The sequence below is a fragment of the Choloepus didactylus genome, chromosome X (assembly GCF_015220235.1).
Source record: "Choloepus didactylus isolate mChoDid1 chromosome X, mChoDid1.pri, whole genome shotgun sequence".
In the NCBI taxonomy this organism is placed as follows: Eukaryota; Metazoa; Chordata; class Mammalia; order Pilosa; family Megalonychidae; genus Choloepus; species Choloepus didactylus.
The window spans coordinates 26752926-26765906 of NC_051334.1; positions in this window are offsets into that span (position 1 = coordinate 26752926).

Here is a 12981-nt window from a genome sequence, read left to right on the forward strand (position 1 = left end):
TAAAGATGAAGGACATTAGAAAAAATTATATGTTGAACATCTAAGTGTGAGAGAGAAATGCATGATGCAGGAAATAATAGAAAACTCCAGGATTCAAGCCCTTGAGAAGGAGATAAGATCTAGATCCCAGTGGAGGGCAGGCAGGTAAGTTAACAGATTTGGTGGGTGTGGAGAGCCTGATGTTATTGCTTCAACTTTTTTTGGGCAAAATATGAGGTAACACCATCAGTTTAGACTCTAGTTTTGAAAATAGAGGTAGCAATTGAGCTTAATTTTTTTTCACAAAGTGGAAAAATGAACTTGCTAGGGAAAAGCAATTTTTTTTCCGAGAATTTAGTGTTCAAAATATCAGGGTATGGATACTCATGAAATTGTAATTAAAGAAATTTGCCTTAGCCATCACCTTAATGGTATTTTATTTGAAATGCAAATATGTCTTAGGAACAGATAAAAATAATAATAATAAAAGGATATTCAGTGAAACCCCCTCCACTGGAGATAGAGGAGACATCCCTGTATGATTTAGATAACAGGTATTATCAGGGCATCCCTGACTTATTGCAGCCTGAAGCCAGCTTCATTTAAGAACCAATCTGGGGGAGGGGGGGGCAAGATGGCAGAGTGGTGAGGTGCAGAATTTTGTCTCTCCCCTAGAGCAGCTGGCAATTACCCAAGAACTATATGAAACAGTGTTTTCGGGGTCTCCAGTAACCAGTCACACATCGGACACAAGTTTGGAATTGGAGGAAAAGCTGAGATCCCAGAGAACATTGTAAGTTCCCTGGACCAGGGGTCTGGCGCCCCTCCCCACCCAGACCTCACAGACTGTCTTGCTGCTGGCTCCCTGAAAGGGGGAAGAAAAAGGCAAAAAACAGCAATCTGCTGAGGGCAAGAAAGGGGGTTCAACCCAGCCTCAACTACAGAATTAATTAACAAATTAACTAACTTTGGGAGCTGGGGATGCTAAAGAAGGGCGGGGCTCCGAGAAGGGGGGGGGCACATAAAAGCGGGCACCCATTCCCAGACTCCAAAAAAGCCATTCTTTTCCCCCTACATTTTGTTCCTTCTGGCTTCTCACTGATTCCTTATCTTTTTGCATTTCAATAGCCCCTGGCAGGGGTGGAATTGAAGCTGTTGGAGAGTAATTATCAGACAATAGCTCAAAGTACATCTTTAAATGCTCTATTCTGACACTGACAAAACTTCCAGGCTGGAGAAAGACTTTTAAAAGGGACTCCTTTTTTTTTTTTTCTTTTTTCTTTTTCTTGTTTTTCTTTTCTATTTTTTTTAATCTAAAAGTAATGTATGTGGTTATTTTCTATCAGAAAGCCCAGGTTGAGAGACAAGGCTGGGCTTGAGGGGAGATAGAGTACCCACAGCATCTTTGAGTTCCGGATTCACTTCTGAAGAAGGTCTGCCCCCCCCCCCCCCCCCCCCCCCCCCCCCCCCCCCCCGTCTTTATTTGGCATCTCAGGCTGACCAAGGAATCTACCTGGATATGCCCCAAAGAGGAGAGGGGAGAAGGGAATAGGGCCCCTGAGAGACAACTGGAGTTCCTAGGATTGGGAGAGTGGAGGGAGGTCCAGCTCAACTGGCAGTCCTCCTTCTGGGAACTCAGACCCCAGGGGCTGGAATTCAGATTCTGGCTTCAGTCAGCCATGCCCCCGACAGGATCAGTGTCACCAGGAGATCTAAAGTCTCCATACCTCCTTACACTGGTGGGGGTGCTGCGGGTTGGCAAGCGCCACCTGCTGGATAGAAGAGGAAAAGCACTGATTCTAAAGGCCTCATAGGAGGGTCTCATTCTCAGGAAAACTCCATACCCTCTGTTCTAGTTTGCTAATGCTGGAGAATGCAAAACACCAGAGATGGATAGGCTTTTATAAAACGGGGGTTTATTTCACTACACAGTTACAGTCTTAAGGCCACAAAGCGTCCAAGGTAACACCTCAGCAATTGGGTACCTTCACCGGAGGATGGCCAATGGCGTCCGGAAAACCTCTGCTAGCTAGGAAGGCAGCTGGCGTCTGCTCCAAAGCTCCGGCCTCAAAACGGCTTTCTCCCAGGACATTCCTCTCTAGCAAGCTTGCTCTTCTTCAAAACGTCACTCACAGCTGCACTCTATTCAGTCTCTGAGTCAGCACATTTATATGGCTCCACTGATCAAGGCCCACCCTGAATGGGTGGGGTCACACCTCCATAGGAGTATCCCACCGAAGTCACCACCCACAGCTGGGTGGGGCACATTCCAAGCAAATCTAACCAGCACCAAAACGTCTGTCCCACAAGACCACAAAGATAATGGCATTTGGGGGACACGATACATTCAAACCGGCACATTCCACCCCCTGGACCCCAAAATGACATTATCTTTCCAAATCAAAATACATTCATTTCATCACAATATCACAAAAACTTAAACCATTTCAGTAACAAAAGTTAAGTACAAGATCCCATCAAAATCCATTACAGGCGTGGTGGGTCCTAAGGCACAATTCTCCTTTAGCTTTGGATCTGTGGACTTAGAACAAGTTATATGCTTCCAATATACAAAGGAGGGACATTCATAGGATAAACATTTCCATTGCCATAAAGAGAAAGCATAACAGGACCAAAACAGTTCCTAAAACCTGCAGGACAAGCTCCATTAGATTTCAAAGTCTGAGAGTCATTTACAGAACAACGTTACATCCTTGGGGCTTGAGAGAGCGGGAGTCTAACCCTTCCTAAGGGCCTTTTTGGCAGCTGTTTCCTCTCCAAATGCTTGGGTGAGTGCTCCAACATTTCCACACATTGGGGAGACCACCTTCTCGGCCCCACCCTCCTCAAACATCGGGGCAGCTCCCGGATTCCCTTCCATTTCTGGGGCACATGCTCAACCCCTTCAGAACAGTGTGGTGGCAGCCAGGCTCTCCCCAATTCCCTGGGAATGTGCTCCAACCTCTTTGGGACCTGAGGTGGCAAAACTCTTCCAGAGCAAAAATTCTGTTGGCTTTCTGTGAAGCACACAGGGGTCAAGTTCTATCTTTCCAAATACAAAATACATTCATTTCATCACAATATCATAAAAACTTAAACCATTACAGTAACAAAAGTTAAGTACAAAATCCCATCAAAATCAAATATAGGCGTGGTCAGTCCTAAGGCATACTTTTCCTTTAGCTTGGATCTGTGGACTTAGAACAAGTTATATGCTTCCAGTATACAAAGGAGGGACATTCATAGGATAAACATTCCCATTGCCATAAGGAGAAAGAGTAAGGAAAACAGGGTTAACAGGACCAAAACAGTTCCTAAAATCTGCAGGACAAACTCCATTAGATTTCAAAGTCTGAGAGTCATTAACAAAACAATGTTGCATCCTTGGGGCTTGAGAGAGCGGGAGCCTAACACTTCCTAAGGGCCTTTTCAGCAGCCCTTTCCTCTCCAAACACTTAGGTTAGTGCTCCAATATATCCACACATTGGGGAGACCACCTTCTCGGCCCCACCCTCCTCAAACATCGGGGCAGCTCCCGGATTCCCTTCCATTTCTGGGGCACATGCTCAACCCCTTCAGAACAGTGTGGTGGCAGCCAGGCTCTCCCCAATTCCCTGGGAATGTGCTCCAACCTCTTTGGGACCTGAGGTGGCAAAACTCCTCCAGAGCATCTAGGCGGAAGGCCCGCCCTCGACCTCCAGGGCAAACTCACCCTTTCCATGCATGTGGGCTGCTCCGCTCTCCCAGCCCGAGACCTCTTGACTCCAGACCTCAACCTCCATGGCTCTGTCTTTGAAGAGATTTTTCCTTTAATTTTTTCCTTGTCTGTCTCCTCCAGTCCAGACCAGCAATGGCTCTGTCTATAAAGATCTCGCAAAAATTCTGTTGGCTTTCTGTGAAGCACACAGGGGTCAAAGCCATCAGACAATAGAACTTTCCACAAATCCTTTCTACTTAACTCCTTTTCCAATCTTGGCTTGTACTGAAATGGCAGCTGGGTTCCATGTTTGGTTACATCCTCATGTTGGGCTGTAGCTTCTGGGATTCTACCCCCTGGAAGCTCATAATTTTCCAAGCCATCAGCTTCTGGTTTCTTTGAACCCAAGAGTTCAGTTCTAAGTTTATCTCTCTCTGCTCGCATTTTACTATAAGCTGCAAGGAGAAGCCAGGGTATATCCTCCACACGTAGTCTGGAGATCTCCTCAGCTAAGTATTCCAGGTTGTTGCTTCCAGATTCTTCCTTCCATCTGACACCAGGACTCAATTTTGCCAAATTTTGTGCCACTTTAAAACAAGGATCACCTTTCTTCCAGTTTGCAACAACACATTCATCATTTCTGCTCAAGTCCTCATCAGAAGTATCTTTAGAGTCCATATTTCCACAAACAGTCTCTTTAAAGCAGTTTTGGCCTTTTCTATCAAGCTCCTCACAACTCTTCCAGAATCTTCCCCTTATCCACTTAAAAAGCCGTTCCAACATGTTTGGTATTTGCAAACTCAGCAGCAAAAGCACCCCACTTCTCCGGTACCAAAATCTGTTTTAGTTTGCTAATGCTGTGAGGAATGCAAAACACCAGAGATGGATTGGCTTTTATAAAAAGGGGGTTTATTTGACAATAGAACTTGACCCCTGTGTGCTTCACAGAAAGCCAACAGAATTTTTGCGAGATCTTTATAGACAGAGCCATTGCTGGTCTGGACTGGAGGAGACAGACAAGGAAAAAATTAAAGGAAAAATCTCTTCAAAGACAGAGCCATGGAGGTTGAGGTCTGGAGTCAAGAGGTCTCGGGCTGGGAGAGCGGAGCAGCCCACATGCATGGAAAGGGTGAGTTTGCCCTGGAGGTCGAGGGCGGGCCTTCCGCCTAGATGCTCTGGAGGAGTTTTGCCACCTCAGGTCCCAAAGAGGTTGGAGCACATTCCCAGGGAATTGGGGAGAGCCTGGCTGCCACCACACTGTTCTGAAGGGGTTGAGCATGTGCCCCAGAAATGGAAGGGAATCCGGGAGCTGCCCCGATGTTTGAGGAGGGTGGGGCCGAGAAGGTGGTCTCCCCAATGTGTGGATATATTGGAGCACTCACCTAAGTGTTTGGAGAGGAAAGGGCTGCTGAAAAGGCCCTTAGGAAGTGTTAGGCTCCCGCTCTCTCAAGCCCCAAGGATGCAACATTGTTTTGTTAATGACTCTCAGACTTTGAAATCTAATGGAGTTTGTCCTGCAGATTTTAGGAACTGTTTTGGTCCTGTTAACCCTGTTTTCCTTACTCTTTCTCCTTATGGCAATGGGAATGTTTATCCTATGAATGTCCCTCCTTTGTATACTGGAAGCATATAACTTGTTCTAAGTCCACAGATCCAAGCTAAAGGAAAAGTATGCCTTAGGACTGACCACGCCTATATTTGATTTTGATGGGATTTTGTACTTAACTTTTGTTACTGTAATGGTTTAAGTTTTTATGATATTGTGATGAAATGAATGTATTTTGTATTTGGAAAGATAATGTCATTTTGGGGTCCAGGGGGTGGAATGTGCCGGTTTGAATGTATTGTGTCCCCCAAATGCCATTATCATTGTGGTCTTGTGGGACAGACGTTTTGGTGCTGGTTAGATTTGCTTGGAATGTGCCCCACCCAGCTGTGGGTGGTGACTTGGGTGGGATACTCCTATGGAGGTGTGACCCCACCCATTCAGGGTGGGCCTTGATCAGTGGAGCCATATAAAACATGCTGACTCAAAGAGACTGATGTGATGGAGTGCAGCTGTGAGTGATGTTTTGAAGAAGAGCAAGCTTGCTAGAGAGGAATGTCCTGGGAGAAAGCCATTTTGAAACCAGAACTTTGGAGCAGACGCCAACCACGTGCCTTCCCAGCTAACAGAGGTTTTCCGGACACCATTGGCCATCCTCCAGTGAAGGTACTTGATTACTGATGTGTTACCTTGGACACTTTATGGCCTTAAGACTGTAACTGTATAGCCAAATAAACCCCCTTTTTATAAAAGCCAATCCATCTCTGGTGTTTTGCATTCCTCACAGCATTAGCAAACTAAAACACCCTCTCAATGAGACCTGGGCCTCTCTAGACTGGGAAAATCTGACTGGGGTTGACCATATCTGAGGAGACCCTCTCACAAAAAGGCTACATAGAGGCAGGGCAAGAAACAGAAAAAACAAGAGGTGAAAAATTCTGATCAACTAAATAGAACCTAAGTTAGAGGTCTAGAATAAGTTGAACTGAATTACAGAGGCCAGAGAACAAAGCCAACCAACAAGAAACCCCTAGGCAAAAGATAGAAAACAAGCTCCAGAATAAACTAATCAAGAAAATCAGATGCCTAGACAGCTTAAGATAACAAGCCATACCAGGAAACACAAAAATATGGACCAGCCAAAGGAACAAACTAATAGCTCAACGGAGATACAGTAGTTGAGGCAACTAATGCTAAATAAATTCATGACCTGAAGGAAGATATAGCGAAAGAGATGAAGGATATAAAGAAGACACTGGATGACCATAAAGAATTTGTAAACTTGAAAAAACAAATGGCAGAACTCATGGGAATGAAGGCCACAATGGAGGAGATGAAAAACACAATGGAGGGACACAACAGTAGATTTGAACAGGCAGAAGAAAGGATCAGTGAACTGGCAGAAAAGACATTTGAATTCATACACACAAAAGAACAGATGGTGAAAAAAATGGAAAAATACGAGCAGGGTCTTAGGGAGCTGAGTGACAACATGAAATGCACAAATATACATGTTGTGGGTATCCCGGAAGGACAAAAGAGGGGAAAAGGGGCAGAAAGAGTAATAGAAGAAATATTCACTGAAAATTTCCCAACTCTTATGAAAGACAGAAAATTAGAGATTCAAGAAGTACAGCACATCCCAAATAGAATAGATCCCAATAGACCTACTCCAAGACACTTACTGATCAGATTGTCCAATGTCAAAGACAAAGAGAGGATTCTGAAAGCAGCAAGAGAAAAGCAATCCATCACATATAAGGGAAGGATGATAAGACCATGTACAGATTTCTCCACAGAAACCATGGAGGCAAGAAGACAGTGGCATGATATATTTAAGATACTGAAAGAGAAAAACTGCCAACCAAGAATTCTATATCCGGCAAAACTTTCCTTCAAAAATGAGGGAGCGATTAAAACATTTTCAGACAAACAGACACTGAGAGAGTTTGTGAATAAGAGACCAGCACTACAAGAAATACTAAAGGGAGTGAGTGCTACAGGCTGATAGGAAAAGACAGGAGAGAGAGTTGGAGAAGAGTGCAGAAATGAAGATTATCAGGAAAGATAAATGGAGAGAGAGGAAAAAAATAAGATATAACATATAAATTCCAAAAGACAAAATGGTGGTAGAAAGTACTGCCCTTACAGTAATAACACTAAATGTAAATGGATTAAACTCCCCAATAAAAAGACACAGACTGGCAGAATGGATTAAAAAACAGGACCTATCTATATGCTGCCTACAAGAAACTCACTTTACACACAAGGACAAAAATAGACTGAAAGTGAAAGGTTGGAAAAAGATATTTCATGCAAACAACAACCAGAAAAAAGTGGGAGTAGCTATATTAATATCAGACAAATTAGACTTCAAAAGTAAAACAATTAAAAGAGACAAAGAAGGACACTATATATTAATAAAAGGGTCAATTCATCAAGAAAACATAACAATCATAAATATTTATGCACCAAGCCAGAATGCCCCAAAATTCATGAGGCAAACACTGAGATCACTGAAAGGAGAAGTAGACACCATTACAATAATAGTTGGAGACTTCAATACACCACTCTCATCAATGGATAGAACATCTAGACAGAGGATCACTAAAGAAACAGAGATGTTGAATTGCATGATAAATGAACTAGACTCGACAGACATTTATAGAACACTACATCCAACAACAGCATGATACACTTTTTTCTCAAGTGCTCATAGAATGTTCTCTAGGAAAGACCATGTGTTGGGTCACAAAGCAAGTCTCAACAAATTTAAAAATATTGATATTATACAAAACACTTTCTCAGACCACAATGGAATGAAGTTGGAAATAAATAAAAGGCAGAGGGTTGTAAAATTCACAAACATATAGAAGTTAAACAACACCCTCTTAGAAAACCAGTGGGTAAAGGAAGAAATTACAAGAGAAATTAGTAAATACCTCAAGGCAAATGGCAATGGAAACACAACTTATCAAAACTGATGGGATGCAGCAAAGGTGGTGCTGAGAGGGAAATTTATTGCCCTAAATGCCTATATTAAAAGAAAAGAGAGAGTGAAAATTGAAGAGTTAACTGTTCACCTGGAGGAATTAGAGAAAGAACAGCAAACTAACCCCAAAGCAAACAGAAGGGAAGAAATAACAAAGATTAGAGCAGAAATAAATGCAATTGAGAACAGGAAAGCAATAGAGAGAATCAACAAAACCAGAAGTTGGTTCTTTGAGAAAATCAATAAAATTGATGGGCCGCTGGCTAGGCCAACAAAAAAAAAAAAAAAGAGAGAGCGGATGCAAGTAAATGCAATCAGAAATGGGAAAGGAAATATAACTACTGACCCTGCAGAAATTAAGGAGATAATGAAAAGATACTATATGCTAATAAACTAGACAACTTAGATGAAATGGACAACTTCCTAGAAAAGCATAAACAGCCAACATTGACTAAAGAAGAAATAGATGACCTCAACAAACCAATCACAAGTAAAGAGATTGAGTCAGTCATCAAAAAGCTGCTGAAAAGGAAAAGCCCAGGACCAGATGGTTTCACAGGTGAATTCTACCAAGCATTCAAGAAAGAATTAGTACCGATCCTGCTCAAACTCTTCAAAAAAATTGAAGAAGACGGAAAGCTACCTAACTCATTCTATGATGCCAACATCACCCTAATACCAAAATCAGACAAAGATACTACAAAAAAGAGACTACCAATTTCTTTAATGAATATAGACCCAAAAATCCTCAACAAAATACTCGCAAATCAAATCCAGCAACACATTAAAAGAATTATACACCACGACCAGCTGGGATTTATTCCAGGTAGGCAAGGCTGGTTCAACACAAGAAAATCAATTAATGTAATACACCACATCAATAAATCAAAACAGAAGAACCACATGATCATTTCAATCGATGCAGGAAAGGCATTTGACAAAATTCAATATCTTTCCCTGATGAAATCACTTCAGTGGCTGGGAATAGAAGGGGACTTTTTCAATATGATAAAGGTGATATATGAAAAACCCACAGCTAACATCATATTCAATGGGGAGAGACTGAAAGCTTTTCCTCTAAGATCAGGAATAAGGCAGGGATGCCCACTATCACCATTGTTATTCAAAATTGTGCTGGAAGTTCTAGCTAGAGCAATTAGGCAAGAAAAAGAAATAAAAGGCATCCAAATTGGAGAGGAAGAAGTAAAACTTTCACTATTTGTAGATGACATGATTCTATATGTAAGAAATCCAGAAAAATCTACAGCAAAGCTACTAGAACTAGTCAATGAATACAGCAAAGTAGCAGGCTACAAGATCAACATGCAAAAATCTGTAGTGTTCCTATACACAAGTAATGTGCAACAAGACGAGGAAATCAAGAAAAAAATCCCATTTACAATAGCAACCAAAAGAATCAAGTATTTAGGAATAAACTTAACCAAGGACACAAAAGACTTTTACACAGAAAACTATAAGAAACTGCTAAAAGAAATTGAACAAGACCTAAAAAAAGGAAGAACATACCATGTTCATAGATTAGAAGACTAAATATAGTGAAGATGGCAATTTTACCTAAACTGATTTATAGATCCAATGCAATACTGATTCAAATCCCAACAACTTACTTTACAGAAATAGAAAAACCAATAACCAAATTTATTTGGAAGGGCAAGGTGCTCTGAATAGCCAAAAATATCTTGAGAAAGAGGAATGAAGCAGGAGGTATCACACTACCCAACTTTGAAGCACATTGCAAAGCTACAGTGCTCAAAACAGCATGGTACTGGCATAAGGACAGATATACTGACCAATGGAATTGAATTGAGTGTTCAGAAGTAGACCCTGGCATCTACGGACAACTGATCTTTGATAAGGCAGTCAAGCCAAAGCAATTGGGAACGAGCAGCTTCTTCAATAAATGGTGTTTGGAGAACTGGATATCCATTTCCAAAAGAATGAAAGAGGATGCCTATCTCACACCTTATACAAAAATTAATTCGAAATGGATCAAAGACCTAAATGTTAGCACCAAGACTATAAAACTCTTAGAAGAAAATGTAGGGCACTATCTTAAAGATCTTGTGATAGGAAGTGGTTTCTTAGACCTCACACCCAAGGCACGAGCAACCAAAGAACAAATAGACAAATGGGATCTCCTCAAAATTAAACACTTTTGTACATCAAAAGACTTTGTCAGAAAAGTAAAAAGGCAACCCACACAATGGGAGGTGGTATTTGGAAACACATATCAGATAAGGGTTTAATATCCCAAATATATAAAGGAATCCTACAACTGAGTAACAGAAAGACAAACAATCCAATTTAAAAATGGGCAAAAGACATGGACAGACATTTTTCTGAAGAGGAAATACAAATGGCTCAAAAACATATGAAAAAATACTCAACTTCACTGGCTATTAAGGAAATGCAAATCAAAACCACAATGAGATATCATCTCACGCCTACCAGAATGGCCATTATCCAAAAAACAGAAAATGACAAGTGCTGGAGAGGATGTGGAGAAAGAGGCACACTTATTCATTGTTGGTGGGAATGTAGAATGGTGCAACCACTCTGGAAGACAGTGTGGAGGTTCCTCACGAAGCTAAATATAGATTTGCCATATGACCCAGCTATTCCATTGCTAGGTATATACTCAGAGGAACTGAAACTTAAGACACAAACAGACATTTGTAAACCAATGTTTATTGCAGCATTATTCACAATTGCCAAGAGATGGAAACAGCCCAAACATCCATCCACAGACGAGTGGATAAACAAACTGTGGTATATACACATGATGGAATATTATGCAGCTGTAGGACAGAGCAAAGACATGGATTATATAATCACATGGATGAACCTTGAGGACATTATGTTGAGTGAAGTTAGTCAGAAACAAAAGGACAGATTCTGTATGGTTTCACTAATATGAACAGACGTTAATGAACAAACTTTGGGAGTTAAAAGCTGACAACACAGGTGACCAGGAAATAGAAAGAGGTTAAAGATCAGGCATTTGATGCTGAAGGACTACAGAATGTTTTGCAGGATTGATTGTATCGATCCAGAAATAGATAGCATAATACTGTGTGATGGTAGCACAGTATTGTAAGTACACTGAATAAAGATGTCTGTGAGTAAAGCTGAAAGAGGTGGGATAGGAGAATGTATGACACCAGAGGTAAAGATAGATGATAAAGACCGGGACTGTATAACTTGGCAAAAACTGCAGTGGCCAATGACTGTTACTAAATATACAAATATAAAAATGTTTTTGCATGTGGGAGAGCAAATGAATGTCAACCATGTAGAGTGTTGAAAAAGGGATGGTATTTGGGAAAAAACATTATCAAACCAAACTGAGTCTATGGTCAACAGTAACACTGTAATATACCTCCATTAAATGTAACAAAGACAATATGGTAACGCTAAGTGTATATGAGAGGGGGATATAGGGGAGGAATATGGGATTCTTGGTAGTGGTGTTATTTTCTGTCCTTACTATTATATTGTATTGTATGACACGTTATTTTTCTTTTTATCATCTTTTTTATTATTGCTAAAAAAAAACAATTTTTCTTGTAGTAATCAATATGTTCAAGTGCTGATTGTGGTGATAAATGTACAACTTTATGATGATACCATGAACAACTGATTGTACACTGTGGATAAATGTATGTATGTGACTATAACTCTATGAAATTGTAGGAAAAAATATATATAGGAGTAAAAGCGTTGGAGAAAACATGGTGAGAGGGATGTACCTATCTACTGTTGATAAACAGGTAGGATGGTGTAGCCTTTCTGAAGGTCAGTGTGGTGGTTCCACAAAAAGTTATGTGGGGACCATAAGGTCCTGCAACCTCATTATTGGGGTATGTCATTTGAAGATCTGAGAGCAGAGACATGAATGGACATTTGCAAACTGGTGTTCATGGAGGCAGTATTCATGATTTGCAATGGGTGGAGGTGACCTAAGGGTACATAGACTGAGGAACACAATGGTGAACTATGGCGTATTCATACAATGGAATATTGAGCAACTATGAGAAGGAGTGAAGCTGTGAGACACACAACGAGGTGAATGGATCCTGTGCACAGTATTTGAGTGAAGTACACCAGAAAGAAAGGAAAACACTATAATGCCTCACCAATATGGACTAACTACAATGTGTAAACTCAGAATTGAATCTTAGAACATAGCCTAACGTGGACATGATTATTGTAATGGTCACTAGATTGTAAGCTCTTACAGTAGTCAACTCTATTCCTGAATTGTAATGCCTATCTCTAAACTTTGAGATGCTGATCCCTTAGTGTATAACCTGATTGGTCTCTGGAACAATGCGTATCTCTGAGACACCTGAAACTCAGAGCTAGAGCTTGGCAGATATGAATGTCCAATTAGTGCACACAGCAACTGTTTAAAAAAAGCTGAAAAAGAGCCCAGACTTCAATTAGTGATATGAATGAAGCAGATCTGGTTAAGACTAGGGCAAACCAGGCCAAAGGGTAAAGGTCGAAACTGAATGTGTTTTAGAACTTCAATTTCCATGTGAGACCAAGGGAAGAGATGTCTATTTGGGGCAGGTTCTATATTTTCTAAATAGTATAACTCTACAGTCAGTTTGTTCAAACACCACAATTACATGTAACTTTAAACAGGAAGTGAGATATGGTAGGTTAGTATAGGTTACAGTGAAATAGTGACACATCCCAAAGTAATTTGGGCAGAGAATAAAAAATATATTTACAGCCCCC